This window comes from Gymnogyps californianus, chromosome 1 (genome assembly GCF_018139145.2).
Source record: "Gymnogyps californianus isolate 813 chromosome 1, ASM1813914v2, whole genome shotgun sequence".
NCBI classification, from domain to species: domain Eukaryota; kingdom Metazoa; phylum Chordata; class Aves; order Accipitriformes; family Cathartidae; genus Gymnogyps; species Gymnogyps californianus.
This window is the reverse complement of record NC_059471.1, coordinates 22,164,412-22,185,317: the sequence shown is the minus strand read 5'-3', so window position 1 is coordinate 22,185,317 and position 20,906 is coordinate 22,164,412. Positions and strand designations below refer to the sequence as shown.

Below are 20,906 nucleotides of genomic sequence, written 5' to 3'. Positions count from 1 at the left end.
CCTTCCTCAGCAGACAGAACCTCTGTAATTTCAGTTGTTGCCCACCCAGACGGGGCGGTATTATACAGCATAGTTTGTCAGCTAATAAGATTTTAAAAAACATGCTTCTTAAAATAAAAAGGTCCCTTAAATTCTACTTTCTGGAGCATTCAACCTCATTTCTTGTGGTTAGCAGATACTGCTACAAAGCACGAACATCTAGACAGATGCTTTGTATAAATTAGTACCCCAGACAGAGAGAAAACCTGTGGGCTCGTTAAAGGGATTAGTCCAAGGCTAGATGATGGGAAAGACAGAGGTACAGGCTTTCAAGTTAAATGCTTCACTAAAAAAGTGGATATGGTAACATGAGCAATATAAAAATATGGTCAGATAGCTAACAGTCAACATTCAAAGCAAATAGCGGACTTCACCCTGTCCTGAACAAAATTTAAGTTTTTATTTAGCTCAAACTTCTCCATAAGTAGTAGAGGGCCATGCAGTTTGTACCCTACTGTTTCGTAACATTAGAGAGAAGTGGCAGAATAAGAGAAGCACGAATCAGCACAGGACACAGAACCCCACTGAAAAGTGTTAGTCAAAAACATCCCATGTACACATATATACCACTAAAATGAGACACCCAACTAAGATTGATAAATGAAATTTAGTAGGCTTCAGAATGCCTAATAAAAAAAGGCAAATTAAACAGTACTGATGTAATTTTTTAAAAGGGCAAAAATATCACATCTATAAAGAAGTGCAACAGGGAAGGAGGCAGCAGCAAGGTCATACCTTAATGGTATCTTACTCAGCACTGCCATAGCTGACAGCCAGCTTCAATTCCATGGAATCAGAATTATGCAGATGGTCACAGGCTGGATCAGGAAAGCAGCTGCTCTCCCTAGCACACCCCCCATCCAGGGGCAAGACTTATTTTTATTTCTGGATCTAGCTGAAAGTAACCACTCGCATCACTATGGCTAATTCCCCTACAGCTTGGAAGTGAAAGAGAAATGGAAGAACAGAAGAGCATTCAGATTCAACGCTTGGAGAATAGGAGGCACATCCTTCACCCTAGCAGACAGAACCATGCTTTGTGGTATAGACCTGCGCTCATGAAAAAATCTCACCTTCCCTGTAATTATGTTCTCCTCAGAGGCCACATTCTTTGCTCAAAAATCCATCTGAGATATGAAGCTTGCTTCCTTTGTAAAATGCTCTATGATCCCTTAAAAGGCTTTTTTAAGTACATTAATAGCAAGAGGTCTAAAGAAAACATTGGACCAATACTTGTTGAAGATGCTGATCTGACTAATAGGGATGAAGAAAAAGTGGAGGCATTCAATGCTTTTTTTTTCCTCAGTCTTTAATAATACTGATAGACCTTGGGCTGCCCAGTCCCCTGAGTCAAAGGACCATGAGTGTGGGAACAGTGACTTTCTATTTGTGGACACCGAAATTGTAAGCAACTAGCTGTATAAGCTGTTCACAAGTCCATGGGGCCTGATGGGATTCATCCCAGAGTTCTGAAGGAGCTAGTGGATGTTATGGCGGGACCCCTCTCTATCAACTACCAAAGGTCTTGGGAGTTTGGGGAGGTCCCCGATGACTGGGAGCTAGCCAATGTTATTCCAATTTATAAAAAGAGTATGAGGAAAGACCCAGGAAACTACAGACCTGTTAGTCTAACCTCAGTTCCTGGAAAAATTAAGGAGAAGATTACACTGGGTACTATTGAAGGGCATTTAAAGAATAATGCACTCATCAGGCACAGTCAACATGGGTTCACAAAAGGAAAGTCCTGTTTAACTGATTTGATATCCTTCTAGGATAAGGTCACCCATCTAGTGGATGAAGGGAAGGTGATGGATGTAGTTTTTCTGGATTTTAGTAAGGCTTTTGATACTGACCCTCACAGCATCCTTCTGGACAATTTGTCCAGCTGTGGGATGAGCGGCTTCACAGTGCGCTGGGTGAAGAACTGGCTGAAGAGCAGGGCTCAAAGGGTTGTAGTGAATGGAGCTACATCTGGCTGGGGACCAGTCACCAGCAGTGTTCCTCAGGGTGCAATTCTAGGGCTAGTTCTGTTCAATCAATGTATTTTGCAACAACCTGGATGCAGGAGTTGAAGGCACCATTAGCAAGTTTGCTGATGATACCAAGCTGGGAGGTGCTGTTGACTCTCTTGATGGACAGGAGGCCTTGCAGAGGGATCTAGATAGATTGGAGCATTGGGCTATAACTAATGGGATGAAATGTAACAAGTCCAAATGCCGGATTCTGCACCTAGGACAGAGTAATGCCAGGCACAAGTATAAATAGGGAGAGGAGTGGCTGGAGAGCAGCCCTGCAGAAAGGGATCTGGGGGTGCTGGTCGACAGCAGGCTCAATATGAGTCAGCAGCATGCCCTGCCAGCCAAGAGGGCAAACCGCATCCCGGGGTGCATCAAACACAGTATAACCAGCCAGTTAAAAGAGGTGATTATCCCGCTGTATTCAGTGCTGGTGCGGCCGCTACCTTGAATACTGTGTGCAGTTCTGGACCCCTCAATTTAAAAAGACTATTAAGGTACTCGAATGCGTCCAGAGGAGGGCAACAAAGCTGGTGAAAGGGCTGGAAGGCATGTCCTATGAGGAGCAGCTAAGGACTTTGGGCTTGTCTAGTTTGGAGAAAAGGAGGCTGAGGGGCGACCTCATTGCTCTCTACAGCTTCCTGAGGAGGGGAAGTGGAGGGGGAGGTGCTGATCTCTTCTCCCTGGTACCCAGTGTTAGGACACATGGGAATGGTTCAAAGCTGTGTCAGGGAAGGTTCGGACTGGACATTAGGAAGCATTTCTTTACCAAGAGGGTGGTCAGACACTGGAACAGGCTTCCTAGAGAGGTGGTCAATGCCCCAAGCCTGTCAGTATTTAAGAGGCATTTGGACTTTGCCTTTAATAACATGCTTTAACTTCTGGTCAGCCCTGAAGTAGTCATGCAGTTGGACTAAATGATCATTGTAGGTCCCTTGCAACTGAAATATTCTATTCTAATAAACAGTTCTCTCATGTACATACTTAGGTATGCATGTAGATATATATACTATTGCGGTTTAGTTCTCACTATTTATAAAGCCTTTCATGTCTATAGATACATATCTCTCTACACAAAACTTTTATAAAGGTTCAGTGGGACACAGACTGGAAAATATTTGTGAAAAGTGTGGGGTTTCCCCAATTTGAAAGTCTCAAAAAGCATTTAAATTTAGACAGACATAGGTATCACACAGATTAATCACTAAAGAGCCACCATTTATAAAATTAAAACTCAACGGAATTAAACAGTTAGTGACTCCTTACAGTTGACCTATGAGGTTCAGTTGAGGACATTACATTGTAAAGAAATAAGGAGGGTGAGAAGGGAGGGAGAGAAATGAAAGCACTTAACAGGTGAAAATTATGTATTTAATTATTCCATTTTACACTCCAGCTGGAGAGCTATTCTTGAAAGAGATTAGCATACTCTAGTATTAACTACATGGTTCAAGTTTATCCCAATTTCTCAAGGGTCATCCTCCCCCCTCCCCCCCTCCTGGTTTTAAAGGGCCAGATGAGACAGGCGGTTTTGTTTGTTTCTTTTGGGTCTTTTTTGTGTTACTAACACTTTTATTTATAAGCCAGTTAAACTAAAGCAGTTTTGCATGGATTTGTGACCTCAAATCTCGTTCAATGTAGAGGAGCTTAGCAGTTTAGGAAGATCAAACAAATCACAGAAATCCAGAAGTATGTGAAATAAAGTCCACTTTTTGTTTCGAAAAGAAGGTTGAAGTGGCTTAAAGCCATCATGCCTGCTGTTACCATGAGATTTTTTACAGTTCTAATTAAGACCTGCTTTCATAAAGGGGAATTTTAAAACTACTTTTACTTCACACTGTCTAATATGGGTAAGGAAAAGTACGAACTTCATTATCCTAATCGCATAACCCATCCAGGTTATGCTTTACCATCAGACTCAACACCAAGCAGTTGATACTAACTCAAGAGATCAGATTTGCCTGTTCCCACTAAATATTCTCACAAATTCAATAAATCCTATTCTTCAGATTACTTCAGTATCATTTTCACATCCATATTTAGTATTTTCTATTGGGGGGGGGGGGGGGGGGGAGGCAGCTAGCTGCCACAAATGCAGCATCTTACAAAAGTAATTTCCATGAAGAGGTTTTGAAACAATGAAAAAATCTTGATCTGATAACCAAGTCTAAAAAAACCTAAATTTCTTAATACATACAATGCTGTATGTATATACATACATCCCAGATCTCTCTTAATACTTCATAATTGATTGGTGATAATTATACCATAATTCACCAACTGTGATTGCAGGTATGTCATCCTATTCTCTCTCAGTTTCTTGCCTGTGTCCCTTCCTCAGTCTTCCAACAACCATAAAATACCCATTTCAAATACATTTTCAAGTCCTGCTCCCTTTGCCTTCCTTTATTGAAGATTTTGAAAACTACATATAATGTAGATTATTTCAAAGAATTAAATACAGATTTACATCATGTAAGATGCAAAATATCTTGACTGTGGAAAAAAAAACCCAGATCTTAAATGTTTTGAAACAGTGGCAACTGGTTGCTGAAAGGCATGGGCTGCCAAGAAATCCATGGTAGTCGGGGTTTTTTGTTGGTTTGGTTTTTTTTTTTTTCCCATTTGAAGAGCAAAAGCTATTCTCTTTAACACTATGTAGACAGGAGTGGAGGCACAGAACATATCACAGGAAAGGAAGCATGCCACATCCCAAGGCAATACCATGCCTGCCCAGGCAGCAGCTGACAGCTCCAAAGTAATGTGTGGCTTACGCTCGGGAATGGAAGCAACCAGATATTTTGGTTATTACTGACCACTCTGCTCTGGGATGGGAAGAAAGAGAGAAGGGACAGCAGGGAATCTGGCACAGCTTCAAATCCACCTCTTCCCACCTCCATGCAGGAAAGCAGAAACCGCACACCACTTTGGGGCTTCAGCTCCACTTCCCAGAGGACAAGGCCAGAGCCACACAGCCGTGACACATTGCTTCCTCTTTCCCTCTTCATTTAACAGCTGCTTGGTGCCGGCAAAAAAGCAGTAGAGGAACAAACTATTACCAAAAAGGGAGGTTCAATTAAAAGTTTGAGAACTACTGATATTCAGTGTGTTAAGCTTTTGCTCAAAGAACACAAGCACATGCACTGCAGGTGTGTGGAAGCTAGCAAGTAAAGCCACATCAGATTGAGAATTTGATGCCTTATCTCTCTACTACCATAAGTGACCTTGGTTTGAAATGCTCATGTAGCTCTTCATAGGTGACCTCTATGACCAATATGTAGTGAGGTGGTATAAGCACCACAATCATCTGAGCTGACCACTCATGTTATTACAGGTTACAAAATTCCTGGCAAATTCTGCATCAAGTACAACAAACTAAAACAGATCATCCAAGAAGGCATGGAACCTCGTTTGTTTTGGGGTTTTTATTGTTGTTGTTGTTGGGGGGGGTGGTTCAAAGCCTCCTTTATGAGGAACCACTTAAAAGTATCACCTGATCCCACATAATACAATTTTTCTTTCAGCACAGTACAGATGCATACTGGCTTTCTTATTTTAGCAACTCTTGTTGCAGATTACCATGGGAATCACACTTTTTTTTTTTAAAGAGGTTATTGCCCCTATTAACACTTTTAAGATCCTATGTTTTCAGAACTTACTGGCTGCAGAAATAATGGTATATTCCATTAACTAGCAGCATAAGGTGGCATTTCCATAAACTACTGGCAACACACTTCCTGTCTCACCAGTTTTACTCCCTCCATGCAGGTCTACTTTAGAAAAATCAAAACATTTCAAACCAGGTTTCATTAATGATTTTCTCTCCTCTTTTGACACACATGGAAGATCCAAGCTCAGATCTCAGAACTGCAGATACTCAGTAAGTTTTAACTTTGTTATCCTTATGTGTTTGGGACATTCACACCAATGGAAACGTAAAACTGGCATTTAAATATGCCTAAGTTTCACCAGTCAACTAACTATATCCTTGATGTCTTTTTTTTTTTTTTTTTTTTTTTTGAAGTCAAGACTACCAGAAAGTGAGATTTAGCCATGCTGCTGGCATACACAGAAGAAAACCAAAGGGAACAAAACCTTCCACCTACCTCATTTTCAAGCATGACAATAGTAGAGATGCCCTGTCCTTGAGAAAGGCTTTTATTTAGGAGTAGCCTATTATCAGGTTAACATGTAAATAACTAAATGTTCTGCACCAGAACTACTACTTTAAAAGGGACTCTTGCAACTTTAAAGTAGACAACTTAAGCTATTATTAGGACAAGCCCATGTTCAAGTGCTTAAAAAAATAAACAAATAATCAACCATCAGGACCAAGTAGGCAGTCACTGCGAGAGGGTATTCTCCCAATAAAAAGTCACAGTAACAATAACTGGTATCCACACAATGATCTTTGCCCTCATGTGGCCCACTGAAAGACTGGGGCTTAAGATTTTACAACTTGGATCAAGACAGGTTTCTAGATATAATCTTACTCCTGTGAAAATAGCAATGTCCTCCCCTAAACAAAGCAAAACAAAAAGTAGAATAAAAAGTCCAACCACACACCAGCACCAATCCTCCACTGGTAACGTTTTGCTGGATTGTTCAGGCAAATAACTCACTGATTTTGTGCAAAAAACACATTACTTTGGATTGTACAATTAAGTGGAATTTTAATCTCAAAAACCCTTCTCCATCAGACTCTCTGCATCTGATCACTTCAAGTCAGTCACTCTTTTTCTGCTTTTATTCAAGTAATTAACAACTAGTAATGGACAACATCATTTGAGTAATAACAAGTACCACCACAATATTGCATAAAATTTGGGCAACAGGTTAATGGGACTTCAGGTATCAGCAGAACACTCTCTTCCCGTACCAGCTTCTTGCTCTTTGAAAAATTAACTTGCCTGAAGAAGAATTAGGACTTGTTCTTGGGAAATTTAAACCCAAACAGACTATTACACAGAGTGATACTGCACCAGCAATGGGAAGCCACACAATACCTAGTCCCACAAATACAAGACCTCTCCTCCCTAGCACAACCCTCCTTTCCCTCTAGAGGGATTATGGCACTTTTTTTAAGCCAAGTCCAGTAAACTAAGATACAACTAACTAGGCCTAAACTAAGACTAAACTTTCCAAGTTCTTGTACAGTTACAATACAGATGATAAATATTTCTCTACTACATTCTAGTTTTTTATTAAATAGTAAATAGACTTATAAGAAAAAAGTTTAACATTAAATCTTGTACCAGATGCACTTCTGAAGAAATAAAAAGCAAAATAAAAGGGATTAGCCAGAATTCAAACAAAAGCACATGAGAACACACAAGAGGCATGTGTTCCGATTTCATGCCCCTTTGCAATTTACATTCTTTGCCATCTCTTTCTGCATAACAGAGGAACACTGATTTAATGGCTGGAAGTGATATTATACTATCAACAGTAAATAATTTTCATCCCCAAGCACAATCAGCTCTGAAGCAATGTATCTGTGCATTAGGAACAAAAGGTAAAAAATAAATAAAGAGTAGGTGAAAACTATTACTAGATCAGTTGAGAGATTTAGAAAGCCTCTTCTTGGCTACCAAGAATCTATCTGGCAGAGACTACACATTAATAAGGAAGAGAACTTTACCTTCTCCTAAGCCTTTAGCGTATCAGTATCTGTTCCTGGATAAAACTGCTGTAAATCCCAATCTTACATAAACAGTTCACAACTAACATTCTTTGTTTAAGGTGGAAGGGGAGGACAGGGTACCTGCAGCTACTGCATCCTTATGGGCCAGCTGTTCCATAGGTCACGTTCTTTTCTATTCAGACTCACCAGAAGTTGTTTCAAGTCTACAGAAAAATGTAATACTCAGGCTTCCCACTTTGGCCAAGCTTATTCTTAACACTCAATAAGAATTTGATTTAAATCAGTAAGTCCTGCATGCTTTGAACCAGAAAAGAGGATCAACACCTCATTACACACCTGCAGAAATGAGCAAAAAAAGCATAGAAGGCATATTTTATAGTACACTACTAATATTATGCAAATTAACTAACCCACAGTGGAATTTAATTATATCTACAGTCTTATCTTTCCTACAGTTACATTTATTTTAGTATTTTGTCCAAAGTGGATTTAGAAGACTCAGAAATACACTTCCGACAAAAGAACACTTGTCCTTCAAGCTTTGTATTTCAGACAAGCTTTTGTTTCAAGCTTTCCTCCATATATTTTAGTTCTAAAATATCAGGTTGAACATCTTAAAGAGAATATAATAACTTTCAGTAACCCTCAATTAAATTCACTAGTTTTATTCCTCTAGATTCAACACCCATACTTCCTACCCTCACAGTTAAGTCCCCCTAATGTTTCCCACTCAGTGCTAAAGCACATGATTTTTCACCATTCTTAGCCTATCCCTGTAATTGAATAAACCTAGACGAACCTCTTTGGGTAACTGGGACTGTTCCATGCTGTATTTATTGTTCTGTAATGAGGCATAAAGAAAGTTATCTTTGACCAACAAATCAAAGCTGTTCACTGTTTAGACTGTCATCCCTTAGGTTCACAAAACTCACTTCAATGTATTTTCTAATGCTTCATATTCAAAGGCATTAACAGCCATAATTCTACCAAGATGAACAAGAGTGGGGATACTCAAACTACATATTTATAATCTTACAGTTAACATCACAGTTACCATAAGCATAAAATGAAGCCTTATTTATTTATATCTGAACCTCAACATTTAAGTTTAGCTTCGAAAAACTTCAAAGAAATCCTACAGGCTGCCTGTCTGTGTTTCTCTGGAGCCCGGTAACTTGGCTGCAGAAAACTCTTGCCAATCTATGATTAGCATTTAGCAGCTTAAGGGCTAATCATGCTTGTTGTTTCAACCTTGACAACCAACTGTAAGGACACACCATTAAATTTAAGCTTCCAAAAGCATTTTAACATTTGATTCTGCTGAAAATACAGTTTTACTACATGTTTTGAAAATAAAATCACTTTTTCCTCTTTTAGAAATCCATGATGATGCCAGACATATGCTTGTTTTCCAAACAACAACTGTTTAAAAGAAAGAATACTCTTTCTGATGTTCCTGCCAAAAATAACATTCTGTGGCTTAAAGAAATCTGATAGTAGGCAGTTCACTCAGTTGAGGGAAGAAGGGTTTACATTTGGCAGGGGTTTACATTTCATGTCTTGCATCTACTTCCCTCCATTTTAAGTTTCTTTGGGGATGAATGTGGCAGTGGGAAGGTTTTTGTTGTGGTTTGGTTTTTTTACATCTCCAAGCATTTCACTCAAAAAAAAAAAGGCATCTGTGGGTTTTACCAGAAATGACACAAAGCAGAAGTTCATCACAATGCATTTCTTTCTTACGGGGAATATTAGGATATAAAAGAGAGAGTTTGAAAGGGAAGTAAAAGACGACTTCAGAAGAAACGCATAGGAAAAGTCTGCAGCAGGAGGAAGTAGAACAGAAAATTCAAATGAGGAAGTAGCACACACAGAACATGAACTGCTTCATCTTAAAACATAGGACAGGGAGAGAAGGAGATGGATTTGAGGTTTCAGCTGCTGTTGTCACAGGCAGCAAAAATACTACCTGCCCAATAAAGGTGGTTATTTCACTGCTGCCTCAATAGTTTCAGATTAAGAAACAGAACAGGTAATAGAAACATGCAAATTGGACTATATACTGCATAAGACTTATTTCTGTACATTTCAGAAAACCACAATTTTAAGACAAGGGTTCTATCTGCTACAATATTTGACTTCATCCTTCATTAATTAGTAACTCACAGAAATAGTAACTGGACCAATTTACTAAGTAACATAAAATATTTAGTTGACTTGAAGCATCCAAGACAACAGAAGTTCTGGAATTTTCCCCAATCGTGGAGTTTTACTTGCCACTTCCCAGCAGTTTTTGCAAATAGACTTATAAATCCCACTGAACAGAACCTTGCCATCACTCTCCAAGAAACAGAAATTCCTGAAGGCTGCTAAACCTGCTCCAACATCAAGCCAACTAGTCAGACAACACTTCAGCCAGCTCAGTGACAAAGAAGAATATAATCTACACAACAGCAAGCTGCAGATCCATGCAAGCTTAGAGGCCCTCAGAATTGTTAGTATGGCAACCAGAACAACATTATTGCAAAGCATGTACCTTCTCCAGTAGGATAGCAAATATTTTAGAAAAATAAGGTCAGAATCCCAATGATCTTACAGTAGTATTTCAGATGTAGCTATTTCAGGCTAATAAAAATCCTTAAGGTTAAAAACCCAACTGCTTATTAGTCCACCAACACGGAAGCTTTTCCTGTCATTAGCAGTGCAAATCCAGCACAGAAATTCAGCAACTAGACATGAAGGTCTGTCTTTACAGCATTACTAGCTTGAGCTGTAACTAGGTGTTGCTCCTAATCTATTCTACGCACTTGTGTAGAATTACCCACCCTGAAACAAAGGATGCTTCAAATTTCAAGATAGTCTACAAGAGTATGAGCAGTGTGTGATGACAGAGGCAAATGTTATAATAGCTATATTTCATTTGAAGGCTGGAAGACTATACCTCAGTGCATTCTCAGACACTCCTCTTGAAGGCATTTGTACCTCGTCACTTCAACATTCAGGTATTTCACGCTTGCCATGTACAAGCTCTACAACTCTTTACTTGCTATAAAGTGATTGATACAGTGGAGATGTACAAGACCTGTAGGATTTGAAGAATGGAGAGCGTCAAGAGAAGCAAGCTGACTGAGTTGAAGGAGACAGGATGCCCTCCATCTAGAAAAAAAAAAATGAAGCTGCTGAAACGCTAGTTCCTGGTTCTTTCTGCAAAAAGAAGGGTGGATAGAAAGCACGTGGCTTGCACATCTGCTTGTCTAGCATAGCCTGGCAAATACCCTTCTCGTACTACACAGTTAGATAACCTGAAACTGTAACCAAACCACTTGCATAACTGTACCAAGACATCCTCTTTAAATACGACTTAGAGTTAACTGCAGCCCCACTCCAGCTCCTGAGTTGGCAGGCAGAGGTTAGAAGAAACTTCAACATTCAAACTGTGTGCAAAAAACCAGTAATATATGTATGAGAGTGTCTTCAAATTCAGCATAAAATCAAACGTAGGCTTTCATTTGAAGTGATGTGTTATCTCCTCCATGTTTGCATTTTCAAGCTGTTTAAGCATTCAAAGCAGCAGCCAAGCTTTAAAAAGAAAAACAGTACTTTCCCAGAAAATAACTCTACAATAAACTTGTGCTGATATGAGTTCCAGAGAATTTCAACATTCTATAGAAAACGCAGCAGCACACTCTAACTGCTGTAGAAGAAAGAACTAAAAAGCCACATTTTCAATAAAGCCCCTCTTCTAATTCAGAAGTTCAAACTTCATTTCTTCTTTCACATGTAATGAGGCTGAAAAACTTCTCAAAGAAGTGTTTCCAAAGGCTGTTTGAAGTTTCAAAATAAAACAAGCTTCCCAGGCCTTGTCTTGTAGCACACTAGTCCCACAGCTGCCTGTTGCTCTGTTAGGACAAAACCAAGTCCACAGCAGATGAATGGTTTTCCTTGGCATCATGGAATACTGACCTTTTCCACTATGGGGTTTCAAAACAAACATCAAGAACTCAATTCCAACATTTGCTGGAATACTGTTAACATGTCTTGTTATATTGCGCCTGTCACTCATTACATACACAAGCTCTCCCACTATTACTTGTTACAAGCAAAGTGGTTGCCACTATGAAGATGCACAAGAAACCTGGGATCCATCAGCTGAAGAACTAAGGTCTCTGGCTATGACGGAAGTATGTGTCCCAATGCCATTTAATTCTCCAAGTCACAGGAATGCAGAAGAGAATCTGTTTACACCTTTGCCAACCTTTTTTCATGAAGCGAATTATGGATCCAAGGGTTATATACTGCTCACTTGCTCTAACCGGCCTCTCGGTTCAGGTGTACAACAATGACCCAAACACCACTGTCCTTACCTTACAGGACATCAGAAGCACAAAACAGAAAAGACAAGGTAGCCCTTTCTAACCTTCAAAGGAAGGCACTGTAACAAGAACAGCAGTACTAGGCCACAAGAAAAAGCTACTGGAGAGGAAGGAGTGGGCAACAGCTGCATACATCAGCTATGACTGCATACATTAACTATAAAGCCTCAAATAAGGGAATACTCAAACTCAGCTGGCCATTACAGTCATCAGCACTGGAACAAATTTCACCCCCAGATTCAAACTGAAACCCAGCCCCTACTAACAGCCCTGTCAATGGTATCTCACTCTGCAGCAAGTGACAAGCAGATAACTGGTTAACCAGTACATGGAAGGAAGTCCTGATGGTCACATTTTATATAACGTTCTCCACCTATAAACATGGCAGAGCTCCAGTAATTCCCAACTTATACTCACTGTCCTTTACACACAGCCTTAACATTATGTTCTCTTTGCCCTGGCAACTAGACTTGAATAAAACATTTTTTTCCTGAGATTATACACGCTTTTCAGTCTTCACTGATGAGGTGCTTTGTTCACTTTTAGTTTCTATGAATATATAAACAATAAAAGGAAATATTTTTGCATATGCTATCTTCTAAACAGTTGGTGAAACTCAAGTCCTCTAAGGCCTCTAAAATACTATTACATTATACCTTTCATGTTATCATAGAATATCCTGAGTTGGAAGGGACCCATGAGGATCATCAAGTCCAACTCCTGACTCCACACAGGGCAGCCTAAAAGTTAAATCAGATACCTAAGCGCATTGTCCAAACACTTCTTGAACCCTGACTGGCTTGGGGCCATGACCACTTCCCTGGGCAGCTTGTTCCAGTGCTTCACCACCACTCTCAGTGAAGAACTTTTTCCTAATAGCCAATCTGAACTTCCCCTGATGCAGCTCTAAGTCAATCCCTCGTGCCCCATCACTAGACACCAGAGAGACAAGATCAGCACCTCCCTTTCAACTCCCCCTCATGAGGAAGCTGTAGACAGTGATGAGGTCACCCCTCAGTACCCTCTTCTCCAAGCTGAACAAACCTAGTATCTTCAGCTGCTCCTCATAAGTCATGCCCTCTAGTCCTTTCACCATCTTTGTTGCCCTCCTTTGGAAACACTCTAGTATTTTTGTATCCTTCTTATATTGTGGAGCCCAAAACTGCTGGTATATTTCATTCCATCAACAACCTCTGCCTTCATAATCTACCAACACATTAAGACCATCAAACAGGCTTCGTAAATCATGAAGAAAGCACCCTAATTTAGTCCAGAATATTACTGTATGCTGAGTAACTACAACTAATTACCCAGTAACTGAGAGGACAAGACACTAAAGAAGAACACAGACAAATACGAGAAGTAGCAAATTACAGAAAGACACAAGAATTACAAGAAAAATATAACATCATCCCAATTCCTAACAAGGAGATACAAGTGTTTCTTGAATGAGGAATCTAACATATTAACAGTAAGACAGTAAGTGTTCAGTATTAAGAGACATGCCCCTAAAAAATTAGGGCTTTCACTCAGGTAACCCAACAGGAAAATACATGCAGCAGCCTTTGAGCGTGGCCATCCAACCAGAGCACTTCAACTCAACAAGATGCAGTAGCCTCTACACCTTACTAGCACAGCGCCAGCCCGAACAGCATCCTGTTTTAATGTTTAACTGTTCAGCAAACAGCTTAAATATACATAAAAGTTACATGTGCTCATAGACAAGCCAGGCACCTGAAAACATGACAACATTACCTTAGAAAGGCTGAAGGAGCCAATTTCAAGAAAATCTCAATGGAAAACAGTTAGAAAATTCTGAATGACAGCAAAGTATTTCAGCATTCTTCACCTAATTAAAAGTATCAAATAACAGGCTTATGTAAAATTTCAAATGTCCAAAAAATTGTAATTTCTAGAAAGTTGAAGAATTTTTTTATCAATTTCATTTAGATCATGCATTAAACAGTATTTTCACTGTTTATAATTTAAACTTTCCTTCCCAATTTTGAAGTTCTGTCAGCAAACACAAGGCTGACAGAGGACTTGAGAATCACCATAATATATACAGAACTCTAAAGCAAGTGCATATTCAGGTACCAAAAAAACACCCCAAAAACACTTTAATGCATAGTTACAACAGCCAAACAAACCTTAACTATGCTTTTACACCAGCACAGGAAGAAACTTAACCACTGCATAAGCCTCCAAAAAGTCTGTCTCACTCAAAATTAATAATGATAAATGTTTTTCATCAATGTGAATTTATCCGTACATACTGCTGTGTAAATGAACAATGCTTGATAGAGTTTTACCACAAGAAATTATTCTGCAGTTTCTGTAGTGGGCAGATTTCAACAACAGGGAAGTGCAATAAAACCTCGTGCCAAAGAAACAGTGAAATAAGAGTTTTGATTTATGGAACTAGAGAGAAAAGATGCCAGGCTGTAATTCTGTGCACAACATTTGAAAACCTCATTTTTTCTTGTCCTGGAGAAAAATACATTTAAGTCAACCAAAAATTCTGGTTTTGACAGATTAATGGAAGTTACAACTGCCTTAGCATAGACTACTTCTATTTATATCAATTATGATGACTGTAAAATACAAACTCTGAGCAGATTCAAATTACCACTGATATCTATACATACTTTATCTATGTCACTTACCAGCATTTTAAAGGTTGCATCATATTCTGAAGACTATTATAAAACCTAAGTATCTACAGAATGCAAGATTAATTCAAAAACTAAAGCAAAAATATCTGCATGCCAGCCATGTCCAAGACACTTATTTTAGTTATGTTATTATGTTCACTAATGCTTAGCCAATTCTCTAACTCAGCACTCAATTGTCTGTGTCAGTTCTTTCCAGTACTTCTTACCAAAACACTCTTGCAAGGAGCTTTGCAGTTATGAATGTTTAGAAGAAAACCTCCACATTAAGTATAATCTGTTTGATAGTATACAAATGATGGGGAAATATTTTCCTCTATTGTTTTTGGTTTAGACTGATGTCTGTGTTTAAAACAAACACAAACATCAATCAAGTTCAACCTGAACAATGCTCAATTTTTCTGCTTCTAAAATATATATTTTAAAATACAAAAGATTATTAATTCAGTGTTGAAGCATACCTTTGAGTGGCATGAGTATAATGAATATTCAAAAACTAAATAAATTTGGCATAAAGATGTTCTACGCTTAATAGAAACACACATTGTCCCCTATCACTGTATTTGGCTACCAAACCTCTATAAGAAAAAAGAGGTGATATTTGTAACCAACAGGTAGGAAGGAGCTCCAAGAATCTTGAAAAAAAAGTAAAATTCTGCTAAATGGAGAGGTCCACCAAAAAAAAAAAATCCCAAACACATACAGTGATAAATTCTAGACCCAGAAAACACTATTAGTTTAATGGCAGAGTATTTCAGTATGTGAAAGGAAAAACTAATTTGCAGTGTGTTGAAATTCAGAACACCTATAAATCCCTAACACAAATAAATTTGGACTTGTTTTTAAAAAAACAAACAAGCAAATCCAACAAATGCTTACCATATGAACAAGCCTTCAACAAAAATTCTCCAGCTATCCCACCTGCCAAAAATAAAGAAATCAAACAAGATAAGCCCCTAGTTTACAGCCTAAATGAGCACAAAGACTTTGATCTCCAGCTGTTTCTACACACAAATTTCTTAACTTCTTCCCAAATGTTTTGCTTCCCCTTTTGGCAAAGGAAAAAGAAATGACATCTATCAGCAGCTAAAAATATTTCAGTTATCTGAGTTTTCAAAAGAGGGGTGAAAAACAACAGTGCTTTTCGAGTTAAAAAAACACCCCAGTGCAACATTTCAACAGCTTTTACAACTCATCTGAACAGTCAGATGTAAGTAACAGTAAGTGTGAAGGAAAGCACTCACAGGTTAAAGTTGAAAAAATAAATCTGGTGGAACTTCAGGTTATTTTCATCATTACCACTAAAGGCAGACTAAGTTCTCAGGAGAGAATGTAAGTGCTATAGCAGTTCAGCTACAGATCTAAGGCTAAGATGCCTCAATTTAATTCTTAGTTGAGTAACTGATTTTCTTACATTACAGGTATTCTGTGAGTCTTCCGTATGGAGAAGTTAATACTCACCCTCTACCTCTTTCTCTATCTGTTCTTTTAAGAGAATAAGCAGTTACAATCTGTGACCCGTAGTATTCCTTATACAAGGAAGCTTCTGAAGGCAACGTACAGTTGTATATAACGCTGGAAGACATGTATTTGTAATCTGATCCTATTAATGATCTTCATATACTGAATGGCTTTAAGATTAGAGAACTAAGAAATGAGCCTGATAAAAGCAACTTCTCCCCATCAGTACTGTAAATTAATATCTTTCTGCTATTGAGGTAATTCGCAAAACTTAGTATTATAACCCACTAGACACACATAGCCTGGTCAGTAACTTATGCTAGTAGTGCAATTCACCTGATACACAGCCTGTAGCTCAATATCCTATGCAAGCAAAAATAAAATAAAAAGAAGTCACAGTAACGACCACAAGAAGTCCAAAAATCTTAATTGGAGCCACACATGAATCAGGAAGAAACCAATACATCACCACTGAAGTAAAAAGGCCAAAAAGTGCTGTATTACACAACCTGTATCAGACTCAAGCTCAGTTACAAGACCATATCAAGTACACACCAACTAAAGACAGGCCGGCAAGAGCAGACTGCAATTAACTGCAACATTTCTTGCTCATTCCTCGCTAAAAGCAGTCAAGAGAGCTCTGGAAGACAGTGCTATGGGAGGGCTTGAAAGAACAAAGATTTAACTGTATGTATTTATCTTTTTACATCATGAGTCCTCCATGCAGTCCTCTCAAGGCTCTTTCCCACTCCAATTACTACAAATTACACCAAGATGTAACTGTCCATGCAGGAAGTTTAATCAAAACGGGAAGACTTGCAAAGGCATGAAAGCTAATTCACTGTCCAGGTGACACTAACATAGTGACTTAAACACTCAGCTACCATCAGCTCTTCTGGGATTCTTCACCAAAGCATCTGCTCTAGTTTGGTTTGGTTTTTAGAAGTCCTGTCATGCTAATCACTGTATATAAGAAACTTCAAAATAATTCCTATCATCTGTCACTCGATGGCTTTTCTTCCTCTTTTCTCCATACAGGAACATTGCCTGCAGACACTGTTATTGTTTCAGAGAAATACATGGCATGTACCTTCTCACTGAAGAATAAAGTAAATAAACCTGAGCTAAAGTAGTCACACCAAAGAGCAGCTGGTCTATAAGAAGTTTATATTACTACTCCTAAAATCATAATCCTTTGAGGCATGTTGTACAGACAAGGCATATACTGAAAAACAAAGCAGGTTTATGCTGCTATTAACTATGAAATGTCATATGTGTTGTACCATATAAATCAAACGTGAAGCCTCAATAACTTATTCCTGCTATGAAAGCCCCTTTTTAAAGCACAAGCTATTCTATTTCTGACATATAAAGTCATCTTTTATTACTTCCATAGACAAATAGGAAGATTAGCAAAGACCATACAATGTCAGTAACTATTGTGTATAATCAAGACTATTGTTTCAGTATCTATCTAATCAAAAAGTGTTTTCTATTTTTTCTTTATTTGAAGAAAATAGCCATGGAACAGAAGAAAGGACTGGCTCAATTATATATTATTTCATGTAGAACACAACCTCTGTGTTCACCACCTAATAACTACATTCACACTGCCGCTAGCAATACAAACACAAAACTAACCCTCCAGCAAGCAATAAGAAAAGTTTGCTTTGGACAACTCGTCCCCAAAATTCAGCTGGAAATAAATCAAGCTTCCACATTGCTCAAGGGGAACATGGTCTGGTCCTGGTCTCAACTGAAAAGCTGCAGATAAAACATCCTTCTTACAGGACTTACTGAAAGCTGCATTCTTACTGAGTAAGAATGACTTAGGGCCTTTATTTTAGTGTAGGCAGATAACTGTCCCTCCATCTTAGTGTATTTTCTTCTGATGAGAACTTAAAGGCAAAAGTAAGCTGTAACTGAACATAACATCTAAGAAAGCTCAGTTCCACGGCTCATATACAGGGTTTAATCTCGAATCTTTAAGTTTGCAAGCATTGTAACTTGTAACTTTAATCTAACAGGTTTCCAACTTGGGTATTAGTCTATGTAATTATTCCGTATCACATCAACCTCCATATGTCAGAGGCCACACAACCCAGCATCTGAGCTACAGATCGCTGTAGTGTGGGGGAGCATGCTGGAGAATAAGAACTGCAACCTTATTCCATTACTTCATTCCTTTCTTAAAGCACACACACTATTAGCTACTATGGAAAATACTGTATCAGGCAAAGTCAAAACAACAGTCTGTCTCCTATAAACTTAATACTTTTTGATTCCCTAAGTAAAGCTTTAAAAAGAAGGAAAAAAAAAAAGCCGGTCTTGCATGATAGGCAAGGCAAAACAACCTCCTCCTTCTCACCCTCAGATTTCAAGTCTCTTGAAGTTCCTGGCTGCTTTCATAATTTGCCCCCATCTTTTTCTAATAGGAATACTTTCCCCTCATTCCCTGTAGTTTACAAAAGAGGCACAAAGAACCACAGCTAGACAGCTTTTTCCTATTCCTGCACAAACAGCGCAGAAACTAAACCATTTGTGCTTTGAAGTATTTTCTATCAAGGAGTCTCACAACTGCATCCAATAACCCATCACTCAAGTACTGGCCCCACTTCACAGATTGTTGCTCAGCCTAAAACTATCAGCCCTTCCCCCGTTAGTTATCTGCCACGATTACTGAACTGTATCAGAAACGAGAAGAGAATAAATAAAGCATTTCTTAACCGCTTTTCAGCTAGCATTAGACATTCAGCAGTTACAATAAATCCCTGCCTTCACACGCCTGCACTCACTCAGACTCCCAGCTCCTTCTCAGCAACACATTCACTTAAGAACTAAGTGGAAAAAACAATTAATCTGCAAAAAACACGAGTAGCAAAAAAAAAAAGGGGGGGGGGGGGGGGTTAAAAGTTCCCGAGCTGTCAAGGACTCCCAGCGCCCTTCAAAGCCGAAGACTTAAAAACAATTTTTAAGTACTTGAAGACCGCTGGACATCAGAAAAGACTTGCCGGTGCCACGCCGCCGTGCTGGTACAGGGGCCACTCGGGGGGGAAACACGAGTGAGGAACAGGCCCCCGGACTTGCGGTTCTCGGGGCTGGGCGCCGTCTTCCCCGGTCCGGGCTGCGGGGAAGACGGCGCCCAGCCCCGAGAACCGCAAGTCCGGGGGCCTGCTCCCCGACCCCACGCGGGGGGGGGGGCTCCGCAACCCCCACCCGAGACCGAAAGAGGAAAGGGGGAACGCGCCCCGCGGCTCTAGGGACTGGCGAGGGGCCGAGGCCGGCAGGAGGGCTAGAAACAAAGCTTCTCCTCCCGGCTGAGGCGAGAGGGCCCCAGGACGGGCAGCTCAGCCCGGGCCGGAGGACAGTCAGGAGACCCGTCGCTGCGCTCACCGCGGCTGTGAGGAGAAAGGCGCCGTCGCGCTGAAGGGGCTCCCACAGAGCAACGGCGAGATTATCCCCGCGGGCGGGCGGCGAGAGACCGTTAAAAAGCGGCTGCTCCCCCTCAGCACCCCTCCCGGCGCCCGCCGGGCTGCCGGGGGTGGGGGGGAACGGACCCCCTGAGCGCCGCCGCCCGCCCGCCCGCCCGCCCTCCGCCGCGGCTGAGGGAGGCGGGAGCACGGCCCCGCACCCACCTGGCGCCGCTCTCCGTCCCATCCCGCGCCGCCGCCGACCGCCTTCGCGGGCTAAGCCTCCGCGCCCCCCACCGCCGCCCCGCCCCGCCAGCCTCAAGCCCCGCCCCCTCGCCTCCCTTTTGGCCCGTGCCGAGAGGGGCGGGGCAAATCCCGCCAATGGGAGCCAGGGCTTCGCCGCGCACATTGCTGATCGGCGTCAGAAGCATCCAATGACAACGCCAGGAGGGCGGGGAGAGCTATCAATCAGCGGCCCCTACCTGGGGTTCGCAAGAGGCCGGGCGCGGGGGAGGGGAGTTTCCTCCCGCTGACCGGCGCGGCCGCCCCCGCCTCTCCCTCCCCCGCCAACCCAGGCCTCGCTCCCGCCTCGCGGTGCGGCCGCCGAAGTCCGCGGGGTGTGGAGGCTGCCCTGGGGCTCCCGCCGCCTGGCCGCCGCGGGGCTGTCTCCCCCCCCTCCAAGATCTACGTGCCCCTCAGGAGCAGCCGCCTCTTCCCCCGGCGCCACACCGGCCCTGCTCCCTGCCCCGCCGCGGGGCCGGCCTCACCCCCGCTCCTCAACAGGCGGGTCAGCAGCCTGACCCCGGTGCCGGCTCCCGAGCAGGGATCCCCCCTTCCCTGAGGGCTGCGCTCTCCTCTCACACGCAGGGGCGAAGCGCGGGCTGCTGTGGCCCTTTCACACCTCTCCGGCCGCCCCTTACCCACCCAGCGCCCTGGCTTCAGGACACCCGTGCCCAGTCCCTCAGAGCGAGGAGGGCCGTCTTGTGTCCCCCACGTTGCTCATGGGGCCTGCACTCTCACCCACCCACCCACCCACTTCCACGGCCCCTTTTCTGCCTGCAGGAGGCCCCCGCAGCGCCTCTGCCCTCATTCCTGACTGCCACGGGCATCCACCACCACCACCCTTGCCCTTTGCCTGCCCTTGCGACCCAATTCCTACTGAATCCAACTTCTGGTCATCCGGGCTCCAAAGAGATTCGTATTTTTACAGACAGACACCCTAACGCTGACGGGGTCAGCGGGGCTTGCTTCTGGGACAGCGGCGGGGGGCTGGCGGGCGGCGGGGGCCTTTGCCC

General features: G+C 41.5%; 1 protein-coding gene across 3 annotated transcripts in view; it reads right to left on the bottom strand.

Annotated features, from left to right (window-relative positions):
* Window positions 1–19,655, bottom strand: part of WASF3 (WASP family member 3) — a 76,136-nt gene extending 56,481 nt beyond the window's left edge. For 2 of the 3 annotated variants that reach the window (XM_050897309.1, XM_050897333.1), the window contains exon 1: window positions 15,620–15,662. The gene's annotated coding sequence lies outside the window, so the exon portion shown is untranslated. Of the gene's footprint in view, window positions 1–15,619; window positions 15,663–19,594 lie in introns of those variants that run through there. The other variant, XM_050897317.1, reaches the window with a different exon arrangement.
* Between the last annotated feature and the right edge of the window lie 1,251 nt (window positions 19,656–20,906).